This window comes from Callithrix jacchus, chromosome 2, assembly GCF_049354715.1.
Source record: "Callithrix jacchus isolate 240 chromosome 2, calJac240_pri, whole genome shotgun sequence".
NCBI classification, from domain to species: Eukaryota; Metazoa; Chordata; class Mammalia; order Primates; family Cebidae; genus Callithrix; species Callithrix jacchus.
Window position 1 is genome coordinate 200,282,740 of NC_133503.1, and position 21,462 is coordinate 200,304,201.

Sequence of the window (21,462 nt, forward strand, 5' to 3'; positions counted from 1 at the left end):
TGAAGGTGCCCAGCTAGAAATGTGCGACTCAGCCTCATAAATTTCCCGTACAGAAAATGTTGCCTTACACGCCCATCCTACCCAGCCAACCACAAGTTTGTCTTTGGGCTCTGTCGTGGCTGCTTAGGAGATGGCAGCAGAAGGAGGGGAGAGAGCTTGCAAGGAATGTGCTCCCACAGCTTGGGAGAGCTGAAACTTTATTTGAAATACACAACACTGGAATATTCCATTTTCGTTGTCGTCACAAAAGCTTGTATTCATGATACCCAGATTACATTTCCGCATAATCAGAAAACATTTGACAGGCAGAATGCAATAAATATTCAGAAAGAGGCCATGGGGTCCTGGAGTGGATCTCATGTGCCCATCTGCGCATCTATGCATGCTAGAATAAGGTACTATGTTGTAACAAAGGATGACTCGACCACACCGCTGGAGGAAAATAGCTCCAGAGCCCAGGTTGTGGAGTGCTGACAGACCCCTGAAAGGCCTTGAGTGTCTGTGCAAGCTCCAGAGCCCAGGTTGTGGAGTGCTGACGGACCCCTGAGAGGCCTTGAGTGTCTGTGCAAGCTCGCCCAGCTCTGTGATCACAGCTTCTGACGGGCATAAAGAATGAGGGTAAGAATGAATGAAGTCACAGAATCGGTGTCTTTGGGAAAACTCACACCTGACCTGAAAACCACGACTCTAAAGTGATGACAATGAAGCATGTGTTCGACTGTCCTAGAGAGCAAGAGGAAGGCTGGGCTCAGCTGGAGTCGTGAGGGTCAGGAGTCAGCTCACAGGTTCACAGTCAGCTGCCTGGAAATCCTCAGAAGCAGCATCTGCGCTTGCTGCAGTCCTGTGCTGCTCTGCCCAGGCCAGCACTGCACCCCAGATTTGCCATCACCCCATGCAAAGAGGCAGAGATGCTGGAGCCTCTGGCAAGAGTCTAAGAGATATTTTGGAGTCGAGGGACTCTCTACCCCGCCACTGGGCAGCCCTTTCATTCTCCATGCATGAAACGTGAATTCAAAGGGTTAAAAGCAGGGATGAGGGGAGAATGGGAAGGCAAGACGGAGGAAGGTGAAGCAAGGGAAGGACAAGGAGATGGTAAGGGTGGGAAGCAGAAAGAAGGCGGACACTTGGGTTGGGCACAGCCATTTCCCACACGGGGCCTCAGTCCCTCTTTGGACCACCCCACCCCTTGCTCCCTCGCACAGGCTGTGGAGACGCAGGTTCACCTGGACTACATCTCCTCTTGTTGGTGCTCAACATGCTGGGTTGAAAATAATCCTGAAGCATGACAGACGAAGCATTCCTGGAAACACAAACATATTCTAGAGGCTGGACACAGGTGCAGGCTGTGTCTACAAGAAAAGGCCCTTCTGTCACTGGGCAAGGCATAGAAGCCATCCAGGCCTCAGGTGTGTCCATCTGTCCCTCGTTCCTCCTCTGGCCTCAACCCCCTGCATACCCACCGCCTGGACTCCCTTATAAATTAGCCTTCATCACCACTCCTCCCCCTCCCAGCCAGCTGCTCAGTGTTAGGGCACTAGGACATGCGAGCAAACAACTGCAGTAGGGGACTGCAGCGGTGCCACATGGAGGCAGATCCTCAGGCTCGCCGGGGAGAAACGCCTCCCGCCGGGGTCGGCAGAGGTCCTGGCTATGCCACCCCGCAACCTCCCACTCTCCTATTCCCTCCTGCTCCCTGCATGGAGCCCTCAGAATGACTTTTTCTTTCTTTCTTTTTAATTTTGTATAGACTTTATTTTTTAGTTTTGGGTTCACAGCAAAACTTATGAGAAAGGCCCAGAGAGTTCCTATTTACCTCCTGTCGGCACTCCCAAGCCCTCTGCCATCAGCACCCCTACGATGTGGTGCCTTGGTCATGAACAGCGGACCAACACAGACACATCGCTGTCCCCTGGAGGCTGTAGTTTACACTAGGCTCACTTGCGGTGTTGTCCATTCTGTGGGTTTGGACAGATAGATGGTGACATGGATCTACCGTAAGAGTATCATAGAGGGTAGTTCTCGACTCCGCTGCACTCCGCCCGCTCACCCCTCCCTTCCCACTCACATCCATCCAGCAACCACAGGCCTTTTTCCTGTCTCCATAGTTTTGCCTTTTCCAGAAGGTTATATATTGGAATCACAGACGTAGCCTTTTCAGACTGGCTTCTGTTACTTAGTAATAGGCATTTAAGGTTCTTATCTTTTCATGACTTCCTGGCTCACTTCTTTCCAGTATGAGCTGAATGTACCCATTGTCTGAATGTACCACAGTTATCCACTCATCTACTGGAGGGCTTACTACTAAGGTTGATTCACAATGACTCTTAACAAACCCAGATTTGTTTTTCGCTCTCAAAGTCCTAAAGAGCATGCAGGTCTCTGCCCTCCAGTGCCCTCCTGCTCCTGCTCCTCCATGTCTGCAGCCACACTGACCTCCAACCCCTCATTTTTTTTCATCAGCCTAGAAATGATCCCCACCTTGTGCATAGCAGAGGCCTTTAAGTCTCAGCTTGAATGGGCTTTCTTAGGGAGGGCTTCCTACTACCCAAAGGAAAGCCTTCCTCAGCTTCTCAAGTTCCTTCTTTGTTCCCTTCACCCCACCCTTCAGGAATTGTCACATTGATTCCCGCTTGCTGGCTTCACGCATCTCTTGCTGTGACTCTGTGGAGGCAGGTAGGGTCCTTGCCTGTCTTCCGTACACTGCACCCCATGCTGATCACACGATTCCTCACACACACACACACACACACTGCCAATAAAAACTGTGGAATCTGGAGTGGGTCTAAGCTCTCATGGACAAAGGGAGTCAGCATGACTGCATTTTTAATAGGGACTGTTGATGAAAAGGACAAGAAAGACTCATCTAGTACAATGCACACATCCTTATTTTATAATAGAAAGTATTAGTAAAGTCTATATGGAGGCGCATATGTATATGTATATAGTTTATAATGTATTTCTGATACAATGAAAAAACAAAGAACTCTCCCATTAGATTTTCATAAACGTATACTCATTTTTATTTGTTTATATATTTCATCATGTCTAAGATGTATTCTAATTTGAGTTGCTAAAATATTTAAGTTTTAAAAAGACACAATTGATTATAAGACTCACGTTGATCCAGAGATATTGTTCCGTTTATTCAGCCTGCATAACAAACCACCCAACTCTCAGGGCTATAAAATAATGACCGTTCATTCCACTCTTGGATTGTGTAAGTCAGAAATTTGAACAGGACACAGCAAGGAAGGTTTATTTCTGCTCCGCAGTGTCTGGGTCCTCAGCCAGAGGACATGAGATTCTGGAGGTGACTTCAACAGCTGGGGGCTAGAATAACCTGGAAGATTTTTTATTTGCCTGGAGTTCTCTCCAGTGTGGTTTAAGCCTCTCAAAGTTGTGGAAGGTGGGCTCTGAGAGGGATCGTTTCAAAAGGAGGTGCCTTAGCCTGTCCAAGCTACTACAATGAAAATGCCATAGATTAGGAGGCTTAAATAACAGTAATTTATTTGTCACAGTTCCAGAAGCTGAAGTTCAAAACCAAGAAGCCAGCAGACCAGTGTCCGTTGAAGGTCCTCTTCCTGCTTTGCAGACAGCCAACTTCTGGTTGTGCCCTCACAAAGTAGAGAGCAGTTGGAGAGCTCAGTAAAAGGGCACTAATACCGTCGTGAGGGCTCCATCCTCAAGGTCAAGTCACCTCCCAGAGGCCCCTTCTCTTATCACCTTGTGGGGAGGACTTCAACAAATGAGGACAAAAACAGGTAGACTGCTGACCTATCCTTGGAAGTGACGTAGTATCACTCATGCTGCCTATATTGGCTACAGCTGAGTCTCTAAGGCCAGCCCAGATTCAAGGTTTGGTCAAGGAAATCAGCCCAGTTTGTGATAAAGGTGAGGAGAGGGGCAAAGTCACTGCAGAAAAGCACATGGAATGGGAAATAGCTTTGCAGCCATTCTTGGGAGATTCAATCTGTCAAAATGTGTAATAATCAATCTGTTAAAATGTGAAATAATGGTAGCATAGAATTGATTAAATAGGGTCTTTACACAATGACTATTTCAAGTATGTGTGTGTGTGCATGAACACATGCGTTTAGATATAATTGTCTATTTATAATATATTTGAAACCTACTGTGGCAGATGCACTGACTCCACATCAAATGTCCATGTGCTTTGGCACATTTCCCAGCCCCCTGCCAGGTACTCTGGGCCATGAAACCATTTCTGGCTGGTAAGATATGAGCAAAAGTGACTGTTCACTTCAGGCTGATGCATTCGAGAGCTGCTGCACAGAACTCCAGTTCTCTTTTCTCCTGCTGCAGCTGTTTTTTCCACATGTGCACCTAAAAATTAGTAGATTCTAATTCAACAGCTGACCCCCACACTCTTTCCACCTCACTGTTTTGCACAGTGAATGCCGTGTGAGCAGGACATCAAGTCTCATGGTGTTAAACCAGTGCAACTTGAGAATTTATCTGTTCCACAGCAGGGGATTATGTGACTATAGTAACATAAATACTGTGCAAAGGTGGTGAACGCCTGCTGAAATAAAACCCAAAACATATGGCATCGATTCAGAGATAGAATGTGGCAAGAGGACTGATTTCAGAAGCTAAACCAATGCAGATCCATATTGTAAAATGACAAAGCAGTTGTGTGTCCTGGTTATTTCTGGGATTCAGAAAGGTATTGCAAGACAGACAGATAGGTAGAAAGCACTGGCCAGGCTGCAAGCACAGATGAGTGAGCACAGAGAGAGCCCAGAATGTGGAGCCCTTCTTGCTGGACATCCTGATTATTTCTAGACGCCAAATAACACATGGGATGTTAAAAGACTTGGAGTGATGGAAATCTTATAAAACTTCAAAGCAGCCAGTACTAAGGAAAGAGAGATTTCCAAGAATGATAAAGAAATATAGCACACCTGAGAACTCTGTCTTGCCAAGAATCTCCTCCTTGACCGAACTTTAGTCAAACTCCTCTGAGCCCCCTTGTCCTGGGTCCCCTGAGTCAAGATTTAGCAAGAATTTTGATAGGCAAGGTTAGCACAGATACCCACACTGTTCATATCTAATCAATGTCCTCTTCCCCCACACTGGTATCTCATCAGTTCCTCTTAGTAATTTCCATCCACTCACTCCCTCACTCTGATACTTGGCTATAACCCCCCAGCGGTCCTTGCTGCATTCAAACTTGAATTCAACCTCTCTCCTCTACTGCAATAGTCTTGACCCCATTGCAATTGTTTTGAATGAAGTTATTTTCTTTTCTGTTACACTCCGTCTGACGCAGGTTTCTTTGACAGCCTAGAAAGGAACAGTGTTTATTTTCACTCACAGTTTTTCAAGCTGTTCAGGAAGTGTGGTGCCGTCATCTGCTTCTGGTGAGGGCAGCTCTCGAGGAGCTTAAAATTATGGTAGAAGATGAAGAGGAGCAGTCAGTATATCACATAGTGAGAGAGGGTGTAAAAGAGAATGAGAAGATCCCAGATTCCCGGAAACAATCAGATCTCATGTAAACTGAGAACTCACTTATCACCAAGAAGATGGCGCCGTACCTTTCGTGAGAGATCCATCTCCATGATCCAGTCACCTCCCACCAGTTTCCACCCGAACATTGGGAATCACATCTCAACATGAGATTAAGAGGGGACAAACATCCAAACCATATCACTGGTCTAAACAAGCATATAAAACTTGAGGTCCAAATATTTTGTAAGCAGAAAGTTCCCTGACAAAGCTATGTGACTCTCAAAATAGTATATTCTACAAAACTCACATCTGATCTAGTCAAACAGAATAGTGTACATGATCTTTCCAGAAGATGGATTTAGGAATGGCAGAAAACCAGAAACAAGAAAAGTTTTCCCAGAGATCAGAATCCAGAGCTAATGAACAAATAGTAGCAGTTTCATCTCCATAATAAGGGTGTTTGCAATGATACTGTCAAAATTACTACATGATTGACAGGGACCACTGACTTCTGTGTTTCTCTTATCCACTTTTACATAGGATTGTCTGCTGTTGTTAACTTGTGGTTTCATTATTGCACATTGAGTGTGGACAGCCTCCCTTTGTAGTTCTTGGTGTGGGCTAAGAGGAGCCACATCTTGACCTGATATAGAGTCTACTGTGTATTCTGCTGAGATTCTGGATTTAAGAGCTGAAGTCAGCACTTGGGTGGGACTTGTGATTGTCTCTCTTGGAGAGGGTTGATGTAGTTGTATGTATGAGAACAAAGGAACTATGTCAGTTACAGCCACAGCATAAAACACACGGAACACACAAAGGGGCAATTTTAAAAGGTCAATTAAAATGAACAAAGGCGTGGGCAATGTTGAATAATCCTACCAGGGATGGTTATCAAGGAAAAATTAGCAGTAGTGGAAATCCATCACCTCCTCTAAGGCTATAGAGCTCAGAGGACATCCTAAGGAGAGTTGTAGCTACAACAAAGGACTCTAAAATGACTTGGTCAAACCACGGCTTGCTAGAGAAAGTGTTGAATAAGTTAATACTCAGATTTGTGATCTTGACAGTGCTTTTTTGGTCAACTCCAGCTGGAAGTCAAAAGGTAGAGAGTACAGATGACACAGCCTATATGCTTCCCTTCCTTCCTCTAGCTTGGCTAATGAGTTGGAAGCAAAATGAAATGTGACTATGTTGTACAAAACATTTGAGAGCAGGCATAGGACCCTGAAGCTGCGGCAAATGAGAATAATGTGGACGTAAGATGCTGTCACTTTTGTAGCATTGTTCCCTGAGTTACCATGTGGAGTAGAACATCTTGCCATCATGTATTGGATACGTAACTTTGGTAGAAATAAACTCTTGTTACACTGTTTGAGATTTCATAGTTAATTTGCTCCTGTAGCAGTTTACCTAAACAAATGTATATTTCTCTACATATATATTTATTTCTACATATGCAAATTTAAAAGAGTTAATTATATACAAATTCATTGACTATTGTATTTCTGGAATGTTATCATGCTACACATTGGAGAGAGAAAGAGAGAGAGAAGAGAGAGAGAGAGAGAGAGAGAGAGAGAGAGAGAGAGAGAGAGAGAGAGAGAGAGAGATAGGAGGGAGGTAGATTGCAGATTTAGATTATCCTTGGAACAAGCTTTCCCTAGAACCTGATACTCAGCACTACTCAAGTACTGTGATCACAAAATAATAAGTGGAAATGAAGTCATGAAAGAGATGGTTTATAAAAATATCATACAGGAAATACATTTCTTGATCATTGGAATACATGTGCAAGCTCATCTTGCCTCCACACTCAAAGTGTATTGCATACAGTCCTCTAAAGGAGGTGCTCCCTGAGGGCCCAGGGAGCCAGGGTTCTCCCTCTGTACCCCATCCTACTCACCTGCCCTCTGATTAATTCAGCAAATATGCTCTTAGCACCTTCCATATGGCAGGCAGTCTGCTGGGTGACAGGGACCCAATGGTGAGTCAAATCCAGTACAACCATTGCCTGTGAAGCCTAAGTCTAGGAACAAAGATAGGCCTAAATCAAATGCTCACGAAGGTCTCAGCACACTCTTGACAAGTGTTTCTATAATAGGGCTGAAAGGTGGGTGCGGGAGGGGGAGCAGAGACGGCCAAGTCCTATGGGTGGGGTGACCATTTGTCCCAGCTGAAAAGGAAAGTTTCTGATGACGCCTGCTGCTCTGGATTCCCATTTGATTTAGTATTTGTCTCAGATTTTCTCCATTTTTAGGAAAGTATCTTTATTGCCAATTGCACAAAAAAAAAGCAAAATGATTTCAGTAGTGCTCTTTTTCATAGTTCCAGTTAAGGGCATGATCTTGTCTAAGAGCACATGCATTTGCACGACCTTGCTTAAAGGACAGCATAGGGCATTTGCTGATAAAAAAAAAATGCTTAGACAAAAGCAGCTAGAAGTAGCTAAGTCCATTTCTCTCAAGTAATAGTGCGAACATTTTTAATTCAGCTGCCCCTGCCATCTCTTGATTTACTAACAAATTTTGCCACAATACTTGCTGAAGTCTGCAAGATACAATGTATCATCAGGCTACAATCAGCAAGGTTAGTGGCAAATGCGGGAGAGCATAGACTTGAAATGGAGGAAATAAGGCGGGATAGTATGACTCAGCATCTGAATGCTTTTGCTACTGCAGCTCCCAAATATATTGTTTTGTAAAAATTAAAATTTTTATTTATTTGACACCTTTTCATTAAACACATTCAGTAGCAATGAGCTAATAAATGAAAGTACATGTCTAATGAAAAGTTGTTTTTATTTTTCAACAATGGTGGTCCTAAGTGTGTAACATGCGCAAGATATCAATCAACCTTTACCATCCAACCACCAAGCACACATAGGACATTGTGACATCACAGAGCTCACTCAAATCAAAAGACACAAACCTTCTGTGGAAATATCAGTGATTTTTAATGAGATGATGGCTGAAGGTGAAGACATAACACAAGTAGTTGCCGAAGGTAAAGCTGCTTTCCATTCTGAGTAGCTTGACTTTGAATTAAATGACTATTTTCTAAATTATAGTTGCTTATTTTCAGTTTCAAGATTTCTTTTGCATGTATAAAAAGTGAAGAAATATCAGTTAATAAATGGCTACATAACAGAAAATCTTTACTTTTGCAAACAGACAATGCAAATCAACGCGGTCAGTTACTTTAAATAGAAAACTGGATCGTTATAATGGTTGAATACTTTGTGTGATTAATGGAGCCAAAGTAAAGCTTTTGGAAGCTTATTTTAATGAAGGTGGAGAAACGGTTTTGTTAATTTCACTACTGTTAAATTCCACATTGAACATAGAGTTATTTGTTTTGTGTAATGATGTGAACACAAATTTTGGTGGAACAAAATATCATGGCAAAACTAATATGCCTGGTGAAATAAAAATCCATGACTCAGAATCTTACTGGGAATTTGTTATGGTACTTTGTAATTCTTGGTTACATTCAAACCAGCTGATGTATTCTGCTAGTCACATTGGAAACTCTTATTTTATGTACAAATTTTTAACATATGGCCAGGCACAGAATAACTGAGCCACAGTTTTTTGGCTGAAAATGATGTTAAATACAAAAGGGTATTGATACAACAAACAGTGCTGGGACGATTACATATTCATAGATGTGAAAATAAACCTCAACCTCTGTATTATGCTGTATAAAAACATCCACTCAAGACAGCTTGTAGACTTGAATGGAAGCTGAAACCACAAAACTTCTAGAGCAAAATATGCATTTTCATCTTCAACATAACTCTTAGGACACTAAAGCACTACCCAGAAAAAAAAAGTGAAATGATAAATTGAACTTCAGCAAAACTATAAACTTAGGCTCTTCAGAAGACATAACTAAGAAAACAAGAAGGCAAGCAACACAGGCAGAGGGAAATATTCACGATATGATATCTGACAAAGAACATGTATTCAGGGATGAAAATCCAACAAATGAATAGTAAAAACAATTTAATCTTAAAAAGAGGCAAAACATGTGAAGGACAACTCATAAGAGAAAGTACGTGCTGATCAATAAGCCATAGGAGGGAGCTCAACAGTCATAGGCTAGCAGGGAGATGCATGTTAGAATCACAGTGAAAATCACCTTACACCTACTGCAATGGCTGCCACTAACAGGACTGGCAACATCAACTGTCACCAAGAATTTGGAGCAACTGGATCTCTTGTACTTTTCTGGTGGGAATGCAAAATATAGGACAGTCACTTTGGAAAAGTGATTAGTCGTTTCTCCTAAGGTTATGTATACTTTCACCATCAGCTTAGCAACCTGAGGCACATATGGGAGACACACCTACATACCTGGCAGGGAAGATACCATGATCATGAAGGTCCTTTTCTCAGGGCGAGGCTTATCCATTGCACTCCAGATGTGCAGACCCCTGCGATTTCCCCAGTGTGAGAAACTTGACTGCATAATTTGTGGTAGTGGGGGGACTGCGTTCATGCTCTCCCCCAGTCTGGCTTGTTTAAAAAGACATACTTTGTGGTCGGGCTCCGTGGCTCACACCTATAATCCCAGCACTTTGGGAGGCCAAGGTGGTGGATCACTTGAGGTCAGCAGTTTGAGACCAGCCTGGCCAACATGGTGAAACCCCATCTCTACTAAAAATACAAAAATTAGCTGGGTGTGGTGGTGGATGCCTGTAATCCCAGCTACCTGGGAGGCAGAGGCGGGAGAATTGCTTGAGCCCAGGAGGCGGAGGTTGTAGTGAGCCAAGATAGCACCATTGCACTCCAGCCTGGGCGATAGGGTGAGACTCTGTTTCAAAAAAAATTTTTTTTAAAGAAATGAAAGGATACAACCAGAAACGATTGTAAAATAACATTCATGGCAGTTTTATTGACTGTAGCCCAAAACTGGAACCCCTCCAATGTCCACCAACAGGAGATTAGATTAAACATTATGCTAAGGAAATGAACCCAGACATGAAAGAATATATACTTATGATTTATTATTTCATTGATATGAAGTTCAATATCAGGGAAAATTAATTTATGATGATACAAATCAGAACAGCGGCTGTCTCTGGAAGTAGAGGCAGGACTAATGAGAGTGTAACACAGGGAACTTTCTGAGAAGAGGGAAAGACTGTCCGACTGGGCTGCTGGTTACACAGGTGTCTGTATCTTTGCCAAATCTCATCACATGTATGCTTATGACTTGTATAGTTTAAGTCATATCTCAACAAGAAAGCAAAAACAGATCAGTTTATGAAAAGGGATTTACTGGTTTTCCATTTTCAATGTAATAAATTTTTACAATTTAATGGCTTAAAACAAAACAAATTTATTCCCTTACAGTTTCAGAGGCTAGAAGTCCAAATCGGGCATTGCTGGCTTGAGGTGATGTCAGGACTGCTTCCCTCCTGGCGCTTTAGGAGAGAAAGCGTTTTCTTATTTTCCTGTCTGTCACACACTGCCTGCGCTTCCTGGCTCCCGGCATCCCTATCTTCAAAGCCAGTCACAGCCAGTCAAGTCTTTTGCGTGGGGCATACCACAACTCTGACTTTCTCTAAGTCTTCCGTCTTTAAAGACATTGTGATTACACTAGGTGGCCAAGATAATCCTGGATAAACTCCCTCTTAAAGTCAGCTGATTAGCAATTTCATCTGCTACCTTAATTCCTCTTTTCATGTAACATATTCACAGGTTCCAGAGATTAGCATGTGAATATCCTTGGGGACATTATGCTGCCCACCATGTGGCGATTGAGGTGAAATAGGGTACACCGTCATGGGAGTTTTGCCCACAAGGGGTATACGCTGGGAAGAGACTCAATAAACCACTTAATCTTTACCTAAGTTGTGCTTATCTGAGTATGTTACCCTTAAAAGTTAATTAAGATTAAGCTGCGTAGATAAAAAGTATGCACTTTAAGTACAGCATATGTCAATAACAATTTTCAAAACAAAGATGCCTGTGATCACTATATTTGTAAGTCAGTGAGTGTCCTGAGAAAAGATTGAATGTTTTGAAGTCCGCTGAATAATATTGAAAACCTCTAAATCGAACTATACAGTAAGGAGGACAAGAAAACCTCAGCTTTGGAAGCTTTTGGCAAATTTTAATTATCTAAAACAAAGCTAGCAAATAGAAAGATAAGGAAATTTGCCCCTCAAGTGCTATTAAGCAGCTAAACAAATTAAAAGATGAGAGATTATATGGAGCTTGGAATATAATTTTGAAGTTTTATGTCTCAGCTTTTGTGAAGGATTTTAGTGGAATTTTAATTTTAATTCTGTAAGTATGTATTTGGCACCAGAATAGGGTAAATTGAGGAGACCGTGATTTTCAAAATCAAAATTTCCCTCTCCTCTAAAAGCTTCTTTTGCTGCTGTCTAGTTAGTCCTGCTTCCACCTCCAGAGACAGCCGCTGTTCTGATTTCTATCACCATAAGTTAGCTTTGCCTGACATTGAACTTCATATAAACGAAATAATAAATCATAAGTATGTATTCTTTGATGTCTGGCTTTGTTTGCTTAGCATCATGTTTTATCTGGTCTCCTGATGGTGGACATTGGCAGCCTTCCAGTTTTTGGCTATCATGAACGAAACTGCTATGAATATTACTTTACAGTCATTCTGGTTGTATCCCTTTATTTCTTTCAGATATGTGCCTCAGAATGAGGTTGCTAAGTTGATGGTGAAAATACACTTAACCTTCTAAGAAAGAGCCAATCACTTTTTCAAAGCAACCTTACTGTATTTTGCATTCCCATCAGCAAAGTATGAGAGATCCAGTTCATAAACAGATAATTTACTTAATAAATTTTATCTTACAAAAATATTTATCAAAGATGGATACTCTGAATGGAGGTTAAAAGTCAGAAAGTGTGAAGAGATTTGGCCTAAAACATGTATTTCAACAGAAAAATTGGAATTGAGGGATTCCTTCTTTATAAATATAGGAATCAGCACCTGTTAAGAACATTCTCTCAATTAATAATTGTACAGAAGAGCAAACTAAAGACATCAGTAACTTCAAATTTGTCAGCCATGAAATTAATCTTTGTAGAATATCACAGCAAATTTTGGAAAATATTATTTTTAAAAAAGACCTTATTACAAATATACTATGTGGTCCAGGCACAGTGACTCACACCTGTAATCCCAGCACTTTGTGAGGCCAAGGTGGGCAGATGACCTGAGGACGGGAGTCAGAGACCAGCTTTACAAACATGGTAAAACCTTGTCTCTGTAAAAATACAAAATTAGCCAGGCATGTCTGTGCATGCCTATCATCCCAGCTACTTGGGAGGCTGAGGCAGAAGAATCCCATGAATCCAGGAGGCTGAGGTTGCAGTGAGCCGAGATCACACTATTGTGCTTCAGCCTGGGCAAGAAGAGCAAAACTCCATCTCAAAAAAATACATATATATATATATATATATACACGTGTATATATATATATATACACACACACATATAATATATATGTGTATATATGTATACATATATAATATGTATATATATTATAATTAATAATATGTATATATATGTGTATATATGCATATATATATTATATATGTACACATATATATGCATATATACACATATATATACATATATACGCATATATATACACACACATATATACATATTATTTTGAATATTAAAATTAATAAGCAGAATGGTCATTTTGGCTACATGTCTATAAACATGTCACTGATATTTTTCCATATTATATATAGATGCACACACACATATATATGCATATATATGTGTGCGTACATATATATTTATTCTGCAGAATACCAGTGACATGTTTATAGACATGTAGCCAAAATGACCATTCTGCTTATTTTATTTTAATATTCAAATTAAAAATATGATGATTAAATGTTTATTTAATGTATAAGTCATTTTGATGTTTTAGACCATCTTTTAATCACTTTTGTTGAATTATTTTAGATGTCTACCAATGTAATAAAATCAATTTGTTATTCAGCAAATAAATATTTCAAAAATTACATAAGTTGAAATAACTCTTGTTCTCTGTTGTACTTCCTAAACCATCCTAATATGGCTGGCAAATCTGATGATCAGACCACATATCAGCCACATGAAGGAGACCGCTGTTTGTCCCTAAGAACAAAGTTATATTTCTCAAGCTACATTTTAGAAAGAGATAAGGGCCAGATTTTTTGAGCTGTAGCCTCCAAACTGAAAGTAGGGGGAATCCTGTGAGGCCCATTCATTGTTGCAGGCTGGGTTCCCAGGGAGCTGGTTCTGAGATAAAGATTAGCACATAAACACTTTCTTAGTTAGTGCTCCTGCAATCACAACTCATAGGAAGGATTCGACTGAGAAAGAAACTGGGCTGTCCTGCAGTGTCTGTAGAAGCCCCAGCCCACCTGTGGGGAGCCCTGAAGCTCAGAGGAGGCTTCAGCATTTCCCCAAGTTGGGACATTTTATCAGTCCTTGAATACAGGTCACAGCAAGAAGGACATAACTTCCCTCAGCTGAGGCAGTATCCAAGGAGGCCGGAGGCTGGGTACTCTCTCCTAGCAGCATCGCCAGCACCTGAGGAAAGAGATACTTCATTCCATAACGTGGCTCTGGGCATTACATCACAACAGCCACCCGTCATGTGCTGGGTTCTGTGCTGGGTACACACTTGCCTACAGATGGCAAGTATGTGCCCAATGTAGGACCAGGTTCTAATGCAGGGGAGATTTGTTTCTCATTTATATACAGGCACCACATCAACTAGAGACAAATCTATTTCTATTCAAGAAGAAGGTAGTAGAAACAATGACTGCCCTGCCTTCCCAGCGTAGCCATGCTTCTTAGCTTCTTGATCTTGCAGGGCACCCAGCTGGGAGCCTCCTGGGAGGGGCTAACAGCACCTAGGACTTGCATGGGTACTGCTAAGCTAGGAGCACTGTCAGGAATCTAGCTCACCCCAAGGAGACAGGAGGGTCTTCAGTATGCCTGTGTCTCAAGCTCTGAGCTCTGCCTTCCTTGGCCCTGGAGTCTTTACAGACATCAAAAGGGAAGTGAAAGCTGGGACCCACGCAGGTGCACCGCACAGCCTCCTTCGGTGGATGTTACCCAAGAGCCAGCTAATACCAACTAATTAGGACTACCAGCTAATGCTAGCAAGAGTTACTGGTCAATAATAACTTCTATCTCTTCATAATGCACCTGCCTCTTGAATAATAAAAGTGTCTGGTGAGTTATAATTCAGCAAAATCATTCTGTAATCACATGTGAGGCCACCAGCAATTTACCAAAATGCTGTTTAATAAAATGCTGTGCACATCAGAAAAAAAAAATAGAAGAAAAATGATGCATTATCCTCACAAAGGGAATGAACCAAATTCCCCAAATAGCTTTCACTGTAAAAGCTTTCCTCTGCTTTATGTGCTTCCTCTGCTGATTCATTCTGTTCCCAAGGTCTGTACTTTCAGTATGCTTTGGTGTGAAAGAAAAAAAAAAAGCCAAATTTTCTTAGGTAAAGATAATAATTTAGTAAATACCATTTTCCAAAATTCAGTACCATAAATCCTATTTATCAATCACAAGTAATCAACAACATTTACATTTTCAAGAAGTTCTACTCACAACTCTAAAACTGTGTCTAGGTTTTACTTACAGATCATTTATTTTTAGACCAAGACTGCCAGCCATCATAAAGAGTATAAGGAAGAGTTTTATATAAAAGAGAACAGTTGGGAAAACAATTGGTGAACCGTAAAACAGGGAGCAGGGAATTAGTGTTCCTCTCTCAATTAACAGTAATGATGGTGACAAGACCTCTGCCTGAGATGGTGTAAGGGTAGAGAACAACAGGTAAGCAGGTCCAAGACTGTGACATTGCACATACACGGTGTTCCATACATGTTCAGCTACATCCACTTAAGTGCATTGACAGAAACTGAATGGAAAAGGCTCAGCTCTCAAGATCTCTGCCTAAGAAGCTTTGACTCAGCCAAGAGAGAGCAGTAAATTGAATTCCTCTCATCTGCCTGTGAGAGTAAATCCAGGAGCCTGCTGAACCAGTGAACTGGACTGTCAGGGCTGAAGTTCCTGGTTCAAAGTGAGAGCAATCCCCTACTGCTTTTGTGCCCAAAACGAGGCCAAGAACTGCTGCCCTGCCAGCCTCGGGTGCAGGTGGTGACAATACCAAGGGGATCCCAGCTGTAGCCACAGCCCCTGAGGGCATGAGCTCTGAAATGGGCTGAATGAAAGCCACAGGGATCTGGAGTTGCAGGGCCCTTGCCTTGGACTTAGTGTATGACTTAGGCTCCTACTCAGACTCTCCTGAACCTCAGACAGGTGCTGTATTCATGAACCTCCACTGTCACTGAGGACTGAAAAATGAATTGACAGAAGGCACCCAGCCAACACTTGGCAATTAGAAGATCTCAGTAACTCTTAATTTCTATCTCTTCTCCCTCCTTGGTTATAAAATCTATCTAGATAGCATCTTTTCCCTCTTGGATACCTTCCTATCCTCCTTGTTTATTTCCTGTCTCTACACATGCTCTCAAGTCACCCAGAGAAGCATCATCCCCTCACAATCTGATCACATCTTCTGTAGGTCACGCTCCTCATACAAGCTCTCTCTGGACAAAAGGAAGGTTCTTACTTAGTCCAGTGAGATGCTTCCACATCTGCTCAGGCTCTATCAGTAAAAGCCCACACTGACAGATAACTCAAGGAAAAGCTGGAGGACTGGAAAACTTAGTAACAGGTTCACTTGCTTAAAATAAAATCCAACACAATGAGATTTCAAGCTGCGTAAGTAATCGGGATACTCTGTGGAATATGCAATGATGGGTTTGTTACATAGATCAAATCTACATATAAATAATAACTGTCTAAATCTCATTCAGTTAATTTAGTGAACCACAGATTTCACTCTCTGAGCCATCATCCAGTCCATTGCTTTGCCTTAGAGTGAAGCTGTCAAGGTCCTTTAGTGTTGCAGGAATTAAACATGAGACACTGTGCTTACAAAGGATTCATTCTTACCCAGAACTTCATGTCAAGGTGCAGATTAACTGAAGGGGAACCCTGACTAATGTCTAAATAAATGCGATGTAAAGAGAAAACATTGATTCGTTACACCACCCAAGGCCTGAGAAGCCCCACACCTAACTGGGAGGTCCTCAGAGGCCACCCACCTGGCGAGCAGAGACCCATGCAGCCCGTCTGCACACTGCTCCTGGCTCAGCTCACAGCTGCTTTCAAGAGCACGTCCTTGGGTCCACATCAGTACATGGAGGATGAAAACGAGACCCTGCTTCAAACTACCAGTTACACGGTTGGATATCTCACCCAGTCAGGGCTACCCTGGCGGGTACTCACATCCTCCAGGAGGTGGCTGGATCCAGAAATGGATGGATGTGATTTATTTTAAGGGATACCTCTAAGTGAGATGCTTTGTCTTTCTCTTCCATCCTGAAGCAAAATAAACATTTGCCTTGTTTGTGTAACACACCCTGCCATGCCAACACCTTACAACTTGATTCAGAGACACAGATCTAGCTAGACCACTAGTCAGGTCATATCCCTGAGATGCTACGAATACACACAGCAGAGAGAAAAAGTGGCCTGTGCCGCATGCCAGGCGAAGCCTCCTCCTGCCTCCTGTAGGAATGCGTGTTGGGAAGGCTCACCCACAGCCCGGGTCTCCACCAGCCAGCAGCTTCTTCCTCCCTTCCACTATGGCAGCAACACCCTGCAAAGGTGAGCCTGGGCCACTGATGTCAGGTTCATGGAACCCTGGGTGTAGGAATGAAACTGTTGGACTAAAGGGGGCCAGGTGGAATCAGAGCCCTTGGCGGGGGCCCAGTGCTCCCAAAATGCTGGTTCTTGCTTTTTGTGCTGTGTTCACAACAACAGAGAGTAAACCTCAAGAATTCCCTTCCCTCCCTATGTGGTACCAGGTGCACAATCAAATATTGTTTGCCATGCAGCACTTTTAGAGAAATGGGTGGGAGTTCTGGGAAGAAAGGACTGTGTCTACAGGATAGGGGCTTCCAGAAGATTCTGTGTGATTCCTGGAGCGAGGTGGTTTCCCAAAACATAAACAGCAATATAACGTTATACCTGTGGAAGCAATATATGTCCAATATCACACAGAAACGCAGCTCATTGGAAAGGCTACTCAACCAAACACAAAGGAACGGTGTGGGTTTCTGTAAGGAAATAGAAATGGCAGTGTTAGCAAGCGTGTCCACAAGTCAGTGACTGCCACAGTGAGATGAGAGGACCAGGAGAGAGACGGTGAACTCTGCTTTCCTTCTTATCCGGTGCTCTGCTGGCCAGTGATGGGAAGGTGTCATAGAAACCACTGCCCAAGTGTCCAGCTGCAGTAGAGTCTGTATTCTATGCAGAATGTTTTCAGACACATAAATAGCACCTCTTCCTTAAGGGAAAAATATACCTCAGGAAACAGCACATTTCAAGGACCACTGATCACATTGCCACCCCTGCCGCCGCTGTGAGTCACTCGGGTTCCCATGGGGTGTGGGGGTTCATGGCCCTTCCTGCATTGAAGAGATCAAGCAGAGCCTCTGAGGGCAGCCATAGAGGGGAGGATGGCCAGTTTTAGGACTGCAGTCACGAGCCTGCTTGCATGGCAAGGAAAATCTTTGGCACCACTGTGAATAGATCTATGTGGAAAATCACTGCAATACCTGGACACATTGAGCGTAGCATGAATAATTGAAACCAGTATTGCAGGTGCCCCCAAGAGTGGCCAGCTAGAAGCAAAGGGGAAGAGCTTCTTGGCTCATTTCTTAGTTCCCTCAGCTGCCTTCTTGTTTAAAATGCTTGCTCCTCATCCTTTGGAGTTTATTTCATAGTGGACCTCAAAGAAACAACACGAAACAAGTTTTTTAATTAGTGAATGACTGCATGATTATGTGCATACATGGCTACAAGTATGAATAATTATGTTCTTCATTTACAAAAAAAAGAGTAGACCCATTGTTCACAATAGGAAGCTCCTTTTCAAAAATAGAACTGGGCATAAATATTTGTCTCTTTGTTCTTGGTTTTAAAAATGACTTTAGTTCTTATTACAAACTAGCATATGTGCATTGTGTAAATTTTTGCACAAGCAGACAAGATAATGAAGATGAGCTGAAGATATAACTCAGGGAGTCTACTGTTATAATATCATTGTCTTTCTCATGAAGATTTTTTAACTCAGGGAGATTACTGTTATAATGTCCCATCTTTCTAACCTTTGTTACATTTGTTTCTTTCCTTTTTACCAATATTAAATTCTCCTTTACCTGCTATTTGGTAGTCTTTATTACTTGGCATAAAGAAAACATGATATTCATATAATTTAATACTCTTCTAATGAAAAAATATAATTGACGGCATCTGACTAAAATGTACATAAAATCAGCCTATGAGAGTTACAAAAGTGGTTTCTGAAACCATGAGCATAATATGCATAAGTCAACTTGGACAAGTAAAAAGTATGAATTTTGGAAGGCCAAGGCAGGTGGGTGGGTCACCTGAGGTCAGGAGTTTGAGAACAGCCTGGCCAACATGATGAAACCCCACCTCTACTAAAAATAGAAAAGTAGGTGGGTGCGGTGGCACATGCCTGTAATCCCAACCTGGGAGGCTGAGGCAGGAGAATTGTTTGAACCCGGAAGGCGAAGATTACAGTGAGCCAAGATTGCATCACTGCACTCCAGCCTGGGTGACAGAGTGAGACTCCATCTCAAAAAAAAAAAAAATTAATTTAATTCCACACACATTAAATTCTTGCAGTTAATTCCACATACATTAAATTCTATAAGATCATTACCATTAGGATTATTTTATTCAAAATGGATTTCTACTTGTCCAAATATTTACCTTTTCATGTACTCATTTATTTTTACATGTCCATCATTATAATTTTGATCATTATCTTTCTGCTTGAAAAACTCTTAATATTTTTAGTGCATGTTGTTGATGATAAATTCTTTCAGTCTTTGTTTGTCTTCAAATATCACCACTTTACCTTCCTTTTTCTTATTATCATGAAAATGTTCCAACCTGCAAGAAAGTTGAAAAAAATGTTAAACACTTGTGTGCACATTATTAGCTTCAGCTATAAACACTTATTTGGATTTTATCACATATATAAATTTCCATTCATACATCTCACTATCAACCCATCTTATTTTTGACACATTTTAGAGTAAATTTTAAATATCAGTACATTTGCTTCAAAATGCTTTATTATTTTCTCAGCACTATTTATTGAAGGAGGAGTCTTTCCTTAGTCACAGACGTCCTCCATGCTAAGATTAAGGGTTAGGATTAAGGGTTGTATCCTCTGGTCCAGGCATTAGTTTGACTGCCCCGCTCACTCACTGAGCAAGCATTGATTACATCCAACCACAGCCAGAATCCAGCAGGACAAGGCACCTGCTTTCAAGATTCTTCCAGACCAGCTGTGAAGACAAAAAAGACCATGCACAACCACAGGCCAGAGAGTGAGAGATGGTTAAGAGCATGCACTCTTCGAAGTCAGCCGAGCCAGGGAGCAGGTGTTGCTGCAGGGGTTCCCCTAGCCATGCTTCCTGCAGAGCTGGGACTGTGGAGTTCTACGAACAGTTTTGAGTGAAACTGACAGACAGCAGGGTAGAGGGGTTGCCAGGAAAATGAGGATGGCTGAACCCACATGTTTACCAAGCAGAAACCAGAAGTGGCACAATATGATCATGTGGTCAGAGCCATTGACATGGGTGAGAGAGAGGCCTCAAGACCCTATCAATTAACTCTCACAACTGATGCTCCACAAAAATACTGAAAACATGGAGGCTGAGCACATCCTAAAGCCACACAGCTGCTACGTGACAGAGAGAAACTCGGTAGCCTGTGATGGTGACTCAGAGGCTCCTTCCGTGACCCTTACGGCAGTGGGCGTGGATGATCCTGGCTGAGACCTTTGAGAAATAATGCTGCTATTTTAATTCTCTACCAGAGAGAAGTCAGGTAAGTGGGGACTTTTGCCTTCATCAACAAGATTATTTTATCCCATCTAGATTATTTTTATAGCATTAATAATTTAAAATGATAAGAGAAAATTGAATCTTTGAACTTTAAATAAAAGATATATTTCTTAGTGCAGGAATTCTTTGAAAGAACAGTCATTTATTTCCACCTAGCATATAATTAGCAAACACGTCAGTCCTCTAATTATTTTCACAGCAAGTCCTAGAAAGCAAGTGAAAATGCCACTGTTAATGTCTTCCTACAAGAATCTGATACTAGAGACAGTTTATTGGCTACTAAATTCCTGCAATAAGATGTAAATTACCTAAACAATTATAATCCTCCAAGCATATGCAAACCATTTTAAATGAATTGCTCATAGTTCAAAGGTCTAGTTCCCCAGTAAAGTCCACTTGAATAATCCAGGATAATCTCCTCAATCTCAAGGTCCTTCAATAAATCAAATCTGCAAAGTCTCTTTTGCCATGTAAGGTAGCATATTCATAGGTTGCGGAAATTTCAATGTGGATATCTTTGGGGTCCCTCACTCCGCCTACTACAGAAGAAGAATTGAGTCTCATAGAATCTCAGAAATCGGTTGCCAATTTGCAGGAAATGCAGAGGACAGAGAAATATGTTGAACTGCAGCAGGAGAATGCAATTCTCAAAATCCAGATAGATTGTAAGGAAGTAAAAGAGATGATGGGGAAGGCTAAGATTAAGAGAAATTTAAAATACATTTGCAAAATTCTCAGTACCTGAATATGCACATGAGTAATAAGCTGGGGAGAAATGCAAGGAGCTGATTATTATAAAAAGTCAAGGAAGTAATTACTTTAGAAAGGAAGAAGAGATTGTGATTGGAATGAAGAAACTTTGGGGAGGAATGGCGAGGTTCTATTCATTGGGTGGAGATGATGGGCTATTGGTCTTATAATAATTTAAGATAATAAAACACAAGTGCAGTACCCA

General features: G+C 41.7%; 1 protein-coding gene and 1 non-coding gene across 2 annotated transcripts in view; one reads left to right on the plus strand and one right to left on the minus strand.

Moving 5' to 3' along the window:
* The first annotated feature begins 9,819 nt into the window (after positions 1-9,819).
* On the plus strand, positions 9,820-9,983 carry LOC118151694 (U1 spliceosomal RNA). Its single transcript, XR_004740133.1, has one exon. It is a non-coding gene; the product is annotated as a U1 spliceosomal RNA (small nuclear RNA).
* An 8,393-nt stretch (positions 9,984-18,376) lies between these two features.
* The window catches only part of ICE1 (interactor of little elongation complex ELL subunit 1), a 171,254-nt gene continuing 168,168 nt past the window's right edge, over positions 18,377-21,462 (minus strand). The window contains exon 19 of the transcript XR_013532696.1: positions 18,377-19,545. The gene's annotated coding sequence lies outside the window, so the exon portion shown is untranslated. The remainder of the gene's footprint in view (positions 19,546-21,462) is intronic.